This window comes from Chiloscyllium plagiosum, chromosome 9 (assembly GCF_004010195.1).
Source record: "Chiloscyllium plagiosum isolate BGI_BamShark_2017 chromosome 9, ASM401019v2, whole genome shotgun sequence".
NCBI classification, from domain to species: Eukaryota; Metazoa; Chordata; class Chondrichthyes; order Orectolobiformes; family Hemiscylliidae; genus Chiloscyllium; species Chiloscyllium plagiosum.
The window spans coordinates 75,831,159-75,840,373 of NC_057718.1; positions in this window are offsets into that span (position 1 = coordinate 75,831,159).

Consider the following 9,215-nt stretch of genomic DNA (forward strand, 5'->3'; position numbering starts at 1 on the left):
CTCCCCCTATTTCCATACTCATTGGCGTATTATACTTAGAGTTTTTCCAATGTTACTACTTTTGAGGCCCTGATTTCTTACAGAGCTGGATGAATTCCAACTGCAAGACCACAACTCTTTTTCTGGCTATGTCATTGGTACCAATGTGAACCATGACAACTGGTTGTTCACCTACCACCCTTCAAGGTGTCATACGGTTGTTCAATGGCATCTTTTATCCTGACATCAGGAAGGAAACATACTATCCTGGAATCATATCTGCACTGCAGAAATGACTCTCTGTTCCCATAACTATTGAATCTCACACCTCTCTGTGCAGCTGACCTGTCTAGTGCTTGGCTGTCTTTATATTCTCAGAAATGAACCATCATTTTCATTAGCAATTAGAACTGAATACTGATTGGAGAGAGCGAGAGGAGGCTCCTGCTTCATCTGCCTGCATCTTCTTGACCATTCTGTAGTCACACCTTTCCTCACTCCCTGAACACTCCAAAGCCGCCTGTTTTTTTTTTGTTTGATTCATTAACAGGATTAGAAGGAAACCACTGGCTAGGCATTTGTTGCCCATTCCTAATTGTCCGGAGGGCAGTTAAGAGTTAACCCCATTGCTGTGGATCTGGAGTCACATGTAGGCCAGACTGGGTAAGGATGGCAGTTTCCTTCCCTAAAGGACATTAGTGAACCAGATGGGTTTTTCCAACAATTGACAATGGATTTGTAGTTATCATTAGACTCATGAATTCAATAAAAAGCTATGATTTAAATTCCATCATCTGCTGTGGCAGGATTCAAACACAGGTGCCCAGAATTTTGCCTGGGGCTCTGAATTAACAATCCATTCTCTAATATGGGTTTTTCAGACCTTCAAAGTGCAGGCCAGACTTCCAGGTTACTGTTAAACAATGTTTATTAATACACTGTATATGATGGTTATGTTACAGGATAGCATGTTCTGCACTGTACAGATTCTAACCACCTAGCAAAATACCAGTGCATGACTACTGAAGTCTCCATGACATCACAGTTTATTGCAGAAGTTTATCTACATATTACTTAAACTATATCTTTACCTCTCCTTCCCCAACCTCATCACCACCCCTCCCCTATCATTACCAAGTACAGATATTCCTCAATTTCCAATATACTGACATGAAAATATTTTCTGAACATTCTTGACTGAAATATTTATCTCTTTCACTGACTATATTTCCAAACATAGTACATTGTTCACAGATGGAAGTGCTGGGAGATCTCAATTCTCCCTGATCTGCTCATTCCAAATTATGGAATGAAAGTCTGGACTTGCACTCTCAGCAGCTGAAATGGAAAGTGTGGGATCAAAGGAGTGTTAGATCATATGATATTCAGGGAGAGCTAGCCAATTGGATACAAGGTTGAAGTTGCTGGAAAAGCTCAGCAGGTCTGGCAGCACCTGTGAAGAGAAATCAAAGTTCATGCTTTGGGTCCAGTGACCCTTCCTCAGAACTGATGGGAGCTAGGAAAATGTTGGTTTACATGCAGAAGATAGTAGGGGGAGGGGGTAACGCGTAAAGGATAGGTAGGGATAGAATCCAAAGAGAGAGAAGAGCAATTGGACAGACAAAGGAGTGGCTAACAATTTGGCTGTGCATGTAAGGAATGAGCCACCAGGGGAAGTGGTGGCGGCTGGTACAATTACAACATTTAAAGGAAGGATTTAGAGGGATATGGGCCAAGTGCTGGCAAATGGGACTAAATTAATTTGGGATATCTGGTTGGCATGGACAAGTTGGACTGAAGGGTCTGTTTCTGTGCTGTGCATCTCTACAACTCAATGTCTGGGAAGGTGAATAGCTGCTAATAGAGACCGTTAGTGACTAACAATAGGTAGTGTATAATGGCAGACTATGTGAAACAAGGCCTGGTGTGTGGGTTGGGGGGGCGAGGACATGGGGGAATTCAGGTCCTAAAATTATTGAACTCGATATTGAGTCCGGAGGGCTGCAGGGTCCCCAAGCGAAAAAATGAGGTGTTCTTCCAGCTTGCACTGAGCTTCACTAGAACCTTGCAGCCAGCCTAGAACATAGAACATAGAACATAGAACAATACAGCACAGAACAGGCCCTTCGGCCCACGATGTTGTGCCGAACATTTGTCCTAGCTTAAGCACCCATCCATGTACCTATCCAATTGCCGCTTAAAGTTCGCCAATGATTCTGACTCTGCGTCCCGGAAGGAACAGTCCCTTCAGAAGGTGGACAAGGGGAATATGTGTTTGGTGGTGAAATCACGCTGAAGGTAGTGGAGATGGCGGCTGATGATATTCTGCATGTGGGAGCTGGTGGGATGGTAGGTAAGGACAAGGGGAACTTTATTGCTATTGCAGGAAGGAGAGAGGAGGTGAGGGCAGAAGTGTGGGAAATGGGTCAGATCTAGTAGAGGGCCCTGTCAACCATGGTACTGGAGAGGTAGGTGGAATGCAGTCAGTTCAGAGGAAGATGGGATCGTTGGGGAGTGCAGTTTGAACACTGCACTCTGTGTGCTCAGAGCTAACCCTAACTTGCTGATAAGGATGGTGCTGTTATAGTCTGGCTTCCTGACCTCTACATTGCAAAGGCAGCGTGCCAGCTCTCAGATACCTCCTTCCATCTCCCCCTGGACCGTGACCCCACCATGGAACATCAGACCATTGTATCAAGCACAATCACTGATCTCATTTCATCTGGTTATCTCCTCCTCCAATGGCTCCAAGCTGATAGTTCTCCAGCCCTGGACAGCTCACTTCTACCTCCTTCTGAAAATCCACAAATAGGATATCCTGGGCAGACCCATTGTTACAGCCTTCCTCACAGAACTCTTCATCTCTTCCTACCTTGACTTGGTCTTTTCTCCACGGGTCCTGTCTCTGTCCAGTTACACCCATGATTCCTCTGACACTTTACGCCCAGTTACACCCATGATTCCTCTGACACTTTACGCCAGTTTCAGAATTTCCAGTTTGCAGTCGCCAGCTACCACCTCTTCACCATAGACGTGCAATTGCTTTACATGTCCATCCCCCACAAGGATGGTCTCATGGCTCTCTGCTTCTTCCTGGAGCAATGGCCTGAACCTTCCCCACTCTCCACCACTCTCCTCCATTTGGCCAAGCTTGTCCTCACCCTGAACAACTTCTCTTTTAACTCCTCTTATTTTCTTTAAGTCAGAGGGGTGGCCATAGGCCTGAGTTATGCCCGTCTCTTCCTTGTTCCAAGCTTATTCTGGCCCCCACTCCCACAACTCTTTCTCTGACATATTGATGATATCATCGATGCTGCTTCCCTCTCTCATCTGGAATTGGAAACGTTCATCGATTTCATTTCCAATTTTCACCCCACCCTCACTTTCACCTCTGACTCCTCCCTGCCCTTCCTCAACATCTCTGTTTCCATCTCTGGTGATAGACTGGCCACTAATATCCGTAATAAACCCATGATATCTACAGCCACCCTGACTACACATCTTCACACGATTTCCTGTAAAGACTTCATTCCATTATCGCAGTTCCTCCATCTCTGTGGCATATGTTCCGAAGAGGCCAACGTTAACAAGGGAGCCTTCAAAATGTCTACCTTCTTCCTCAACCGAGGACTCTTCAGTACCATTATCAACAGGCTTCTCAATCTTGGCTGACCCATTTCCTGCACTTCTGCCCTCACCCCATCTCTTCCCTCCCACAACAGCGATAGGGTTCCCCTGGTCCTTATGTACTATCCTATCAACATCTACATTCAGAAGATCAATCAGCCACCATTTCCTCCACCACCAGCAAGATGCCATTACCAGACACATATTCCCTTCTCTTGTCCATATTCCATAGGGACTATTCCCTCTGGGACACCATGGTCCACCCTTCCTTCACACCTAACACTATACCCCTCCCCACATCCCCCCAGCCCAACTACCACCACAGCCGCACAGCACCTTTCCCTGCAGCCACAGAAGGTGTAACACCTGCCCATTACCCTCCTCCCTCCTCAGTATCCTACGGCCCAAACATACCTTCCAGGTGAAGCAGCACCTTACCCACACTTCACACAATCTAGTCTACTGCATTCGCTGCTCACAATGTGGTCTCCTCTACATTGGGGAAATGAAGTGTAGATTGGTTGACCGCTTTGCAGAACATCTATGTTCCACCCTAAAAAGACCCTGAGCTTCCAATTGCCTGTCACTTTAACACACCACCCTGTTCCCTGGCCAACATCTCTGTCTCAGACCTGCTCAGCGCAAGCTGGAAGGATGACACCCCATTTTCCGCTTGAAGACTCTGCAGCCTTATTCAGTCATTATCGAGTTCAATAATGAGGTGGTACCGATGCAGTCATCAATGTAATGGAGGAAAAGGTGGGGAGTGGTGCCAGTGAAACTGTGGAAGATAGACAGTTCCACGTAGCCGACAATAGCTGAGGCCCAACTGGATGCCCATAGCTATCCCTTTCGTCTGAAGGAAGTGGAAGAATTAGAAGCAGAAATTGTTGAGGGTGAGGACCTATTCAGCCAAATGAATGAGTGTCAGTAGAAGCATACTGGTAGGGATGTCAGGAGAGGAAGAAACGGAGGGCTTGGAGGCTCTCATCATGGAGACTGGAGGTGTACAGGGATTGGAAGTCCAGGGTGAAGATGAGGCATTCGGGGGCTGGGGAAACGGAAGTCTTGGAGGAGGTGGAGGGCATGGGTATGTATGTGGGGAGTTCCTGGACTGGGGGGATAGGACAGTATCGAGGTATCAATGTGGGTTTCACCAGTTTCTTCCTTTCCCCATCTCCCACCTTACCCCAGTTCCAACCTTCCAGCTCAGCACCATCCTCATGACCCGTCTCATCTATCCATCTTCCTTCCCACCTATCTACTCCATCCTCCCCTCTGACCCTATCACCTTTACCCCCACCTCCATCCACCCATTGCATCTTCAACCCCAGCCCCATTACCCTCCTATTTATCTCTCCATCCCTGAGGCTCCCAACCTCATTCCTGATGAAGGGCTTTTGCCCAAAACATTGATTTTCCTGCACCATGGATGCTGCCTGACTTGCTGTGCTTTTCCAGCACCACACTCTTGACTCAAATCTCCGGCATCTGCAGTCCTCACTTTTTGCCGGGGTGATGAAGAAAACATTTGGTATGCTTTCCTTCATCAGTCAGTGCTCTAAGTACAGGGGTTGGGATGTATCTGACAACTGTTCAAGACATTGGTAAGGCCACATTTGGAGTACTGCATACAGATCTGGTTGTTCTGCTGTAGGAAAGATGTTATCAAACTGGAAAGGGTGCAAAAAAGATTTACAGTACAAGGATGTTACAAAGACAGGAGGATTTGATTTATAAGACCTAATTAAATTTTAAAAGTATAAACCGTAAATACGAAGTTAGCCTGGAGCACTGTTTTTTAAAGCCAAAAGACAGTGCTATTTTCTGGGTCTGTAAATTGTGAGGGAGCAGAGATGGCATTTAGTAGAGTGATGTACTATTCCTGTCAGATGTGGGAGTTCAGGGAGAGTATCCATGTTACTGATGATTATGTCTGCAGGAAGTGTGTTTAGTTGTAAATCCTATCAGATTGCAAGGATTGGTTGGATAGGCAATTTGAGGCAATGAGGAATTTACAAGAGCAAGGGAGTGTGATGGATGGTAGTTACAGGAAGAGAGAAAATCGGCAGATACAGTCTAGTAGATGTGTTAACTCCAGGAAAGGTAGGAGGGGTGTGCTGGTAGTACAGGAGTCTTTTGTGGCTATCGCCATTTCAAACAAGTTCGCTATTTTGGAAAATGTAGGGAGTGATGGATTCTCAGGGGAATGTAGCACGAATAGCCAAATTTCTAGTATTGAGATTAGCTCTAATGTAACGAGGGGTACATTGGGTTCCAAGAGATCAATTGTGTTAAGGAATCTCGAGTCAGAGGTATAGATAGATGTTTCTGTGACCAGCAGTGAAAAATCAGAATGGTGTGTTGCCTCCTGGTGCCAGGATCAAGGATGTCTCAGAGAGGGTGCAGAATGTTCTCAAGGGGGAGAGGGGCCAGCAGGAGGTCATTATCCACATTGGAATCAACAACACAGGAAGGGAAAAGGGTGAGATTCTGAAGGCAGGATACAGAGATTTAGGCAGGAATTTAAAAAAGAGGCCTGCAAGGGTAGTACCAACTGGATTGCTCCCGATGCTATGAGCTAGAGAGGTTAGGAATAGGAGGATAGAGCAGGTGAATGTGTGGCTAAGGAATTGATGCAGGGGAGAAGGGCTTACATTACTGGATCATTGAAATCTCTTCTGGGGTAGAAGTGACCAGTACAAGAAGGACAGATTGCACCTGATTTGGAAGGGAACTAAAATACTGCTAGCGAGATTTGCTCGACCTGCTTGGAAGGATTTAAACTAGTAAGGGGAGAGGTGGTGTTGCTTAGGACCCAGGGAAATAGTGAGGAAAGAGATCAATCTGAGACTGGTACAGTTGGGTAAAGGAGTGAGTCAAACAGTCAGAGCAGAAAAAAGCAAAACAGAGAACAAGGCAGGACTGATAAACTAAACTGCATTTATTTCAATACAAGAGGCCTAAGAGGGAAGGCAGACGAACTCAGGGCATGGTTAGCAACATGGGACTGGGATATCATAGCAATTACAGAAACATGGCTCAGGATGGGCAGGACTGGCAGCTTAATGTTCCAGGATGCAAATGCTACAGGAAGGATAGAAAAGCATGCAAGGGAAGAGAGAGAGTGGCATTTTTGATAAGGAATAGCATTACAGCTGTACTTAGGGAGGATATTCCTGAAAATACATCATTACAGAAACATGGCTCAGGGATGGGCAGGACTGGCAGCTTAATGTTCCAGGATACAAATGCTACAGGAAGGATAGAAAGGCATGCAAGGGAAGAGAGAGAGTGGCATTTTTAATAAGGAATAGCATTACAGCTGTACTTAGGGAGGATATTCCTGAAAATACATCCAGGAAAGTTATTTGGGTGGAATTGAGAAATAAGAAAGGGATGATCACCTCATTGGGATTGTATTAAAGACCCCCTAATAGTCAGCGGGAAAGTGAGAAACAAACTTGTTACGGGACTTCAGTTAACTATAATAGGGTGCATATGGTTGGGGATTTTAACTTTCCAAACATAGACTGGGACTGCCATACTGTTAAGGGTGTAGATGGAGAGGAATTTAAGTGTATACAAGTAAATTTTCTGATTCAGTATGTGGATGTACCTACTAGAGAAGGTGCAAAACTTGACCTACTCTTAGGAAATAAGGCAAGGCAGGTGACTGAGTGTCAGTGGGGGAGCACTTTGGGGCCAGTGACCATATTTCTATCCATTTTAAAATAGTGATGGAAAAGGATAGACCAGATCAAAAAGTTGAAGTTCTAAATTGAAGGAAGGCTAATTTTGATGGTACTGGCAAGAACTTTCAAAAGCTGATCGGGGGCAGATGTTTGCAGGTAAATGGATGACTGGAAAATGGGAAGCCTTCAAAAATGAGATAACGAGAGTCCTGTTTGCATGAAAGGAAAGGCTGGTAGGTGTAGGGAATGCTGGATAACTAAAGAAATTTAGGTTTTGGTTAAGAAAAAGAAGGAAGCATATGTAAGGAGAGATTAAGTGAATCCTTAGAGTATAAATACAGTAGGAGTATACTTAAGAGCAAAATCAGAAGGGCAAAAAGGGGACATGAGATAGTTTTGGCAAATAGAGTTAAGGAGAATCCAAAGCGTTTTTCATAAACAAATTAAGGACAAAAAGGTAACTAGGGAAAGAATAGGGCCCCTCAAAGATCAGCAAGGCAGCCTATGCCTGGAACTGCAGGAGATGGGGGAGATACTAAATGAGTATTTTGCATCAGTGTTTACTGTGGAGAAGGGCATGGTTGATATGAAATGTGGGGAAATAAATGGTGGCATCTTGAAAAGTGTCCATATTACAGTGGAGGGGATGCTGGATGTCTTGAAATGCATAAAAATGGAAAAATCCCCAACACCTGATCAAGTATACCCTCGAACTTTGTGGGAAGCTAGGGAAATGATTGATGGGTCTCTTGCTGAGTTATTTGTATCATCAATAGTCACAGATGGGGTGCCAGAAGACTGGAGATTGGCTAATGTGGTGCCACTATTCCGGAAAGGTGGTAAGGAAAAGCCAGGGAACTATAGACAAGTGAGCCTGACACTACTGGTTGGCAAGTTGTTGGAGGGAATCCTGAGGGACAGGATGTACATGTATTTGGAAAGGCAAAGACTTATTAGGGATAGTCAGCATGGCTTTGTGCATGGGAAATCGTGTCTCACGAACTTAATTGAGTTTTTTGAAGAAGTAACAAAGAGGAAGAAGTAACAAAGAGGGCCAAGAGGTAGACATGATCCATAGGACTTCAGGAAGGAGTTTGACAAGTTTCCTCATGGGAAACTGATTAGCAAGGTTAAATCTCATGGAATACAGGGAGAACTAGCGGCATGGATACAGAACTGGCTCGACGGTATAAGACAGAGGGTGGTGGTGGAAGGTTGGTTTTCAGACTGGAGGTCTGTGACCAGTGGAATGCTACAAAGATCGGTGCTGGGTCAACTACTTTTTGTCATTTATATAAATGACTTGAATGTGATCAAAGGAGGTATAGTTAGTAAGATGACACCAAAATTGAAGGTGTAGATTAGATTAGGTTAGATTACAGTGTGGAAACAGGCCCTTCGGCCCAACAAGTCCACACCGACCCGCTGAAGCGAAACCCACCCATACCCCTACATTTACCCCTTACCTAACACTATGGGCAATTTAGTATGGCCAATTCACCTGACCCTGCACATCTTTGGACTGTGGGAGGAAACCGGAGCACCCGGAGGAAACCCACGCAGACACGGGGAGAACGTGCAAACTCCACACAGTCAGTCGCCTGAGGTGGGAATTGAACCCGGGTCTCTGGCGCTGTGAGGCAGCAGTGCTAACCACTGTGCCACCGTGCCGCCCACCGTGTAGTGGACAGTGAAGAAGGTTACCTCAGAGTATAACAGGATCTTGATCAGATGAGCCAATGGGCTGAGGAATGGCAGATGAAATTTAATTTAGATAAATGTAAGGTCCTGCATTTTAGAAAAGCAAATCTGAGCAGGACTTACACACTTAATGCTGAAAATGTGTTGCTGGAAAAGCGCAGCAGGTCAGGCAGCATCCAAGGAACAGGAGAATTGACGTTTCGGGCATAAGCC